This window comes from Sturnira hondurensis, unplaced genomic scaffold (genome assembly GCF_014824575.4).
Source record: "Sturnira hondurensis isolate 20B ecotype Veracruz unplaced genomic scaffold, ASM1482457v3 Scaffold0017394, whole genome shotgun sequence".
Lineage (NCBI taxonomy): Eukaryota > Metazoa > Chordata > Mammalia > Chiroptera > Phyllostomidae > Sturnira > Sturnira hondurensis.
Genome location: NW_028090025.1, coordinates 1,523,929 through 1,524,624, shown reverse-complemented (window position 1 = coordinate 1,524,624; position 696 = coordinate 1,523,929). Strand labels below are relative to the sequence as shown.

At 41.8% G+C, this 696-nt stretch overlaps 1 pseudogene; it reads right to left on the bottom strand.

The window, feature by feature from the left end:
• Positions 1–238: 238 nt before the first annotated feature.
• On the bottom strand, positions 239–309 carry LOC119002091 (uncharacterized; annotated as a pseudogene).
• Between the last annotated feature and the right edge of the window lie 387 nt (positions 310–696).

Sequence of the window (696 nt, the reverse complement as noted above, 5' to 3'; positions counted from 1 at the left end):
AGAAGGAAACTTTATTCAATGCAAGCAGCTTAATTGTAGTACAGCATGGCTAGCACAGTTGTGGTACAGTTCAATAATGCTATAGTTCAGTTATAAAGCAACACAACTGTGAAACAGCATGGCTATAAAGAGACCCTGGGGCAAGGTAGCCCTGGGGCAATGTAGCCCTTGGGCTAGGTTCTTCTCAAGCTAGACAGATATGCTCTGCTCTGGTCTGTTCCAATTGTTCTGGTCTGGTCTTGCACAGGGGCCATGTTAATCTTCTCTGTGTCATTCCAATTTTAGTATATGTGCTGCCAAAGTGAGCACTAGTCTGGTCTTTTGTATTTTAGATCCGTCAGGGGAAATGCAGTCTTTAGTCTTTAATGGAAAGGGAAAGTATATTCTTCAAGGGAAAGGGAAGTTGACTTACATAAACAGAAGTCCCCACACCTGGTTCCTGATTTGTCAATACTCATGCAAATTAAGACTCAAAATCTTAGCAGTTTGAGTGGTCCAAAAGACACTCTCCTGATTGCTCAAATGGAGCCATTCTATTTAGTTAATGAAAATGCTGATAGGGATATAGCTGCATGGCTCCAAGTAGACAGGAAAAGCTTCAGTCTTATTGGTTGAAATACAATTCCAGGAACTCCTTTATAAGTACTGGCTCAAATGTCAGGAACACAGGGCAGGTAGGCAGTTCAGTGTAGGTTT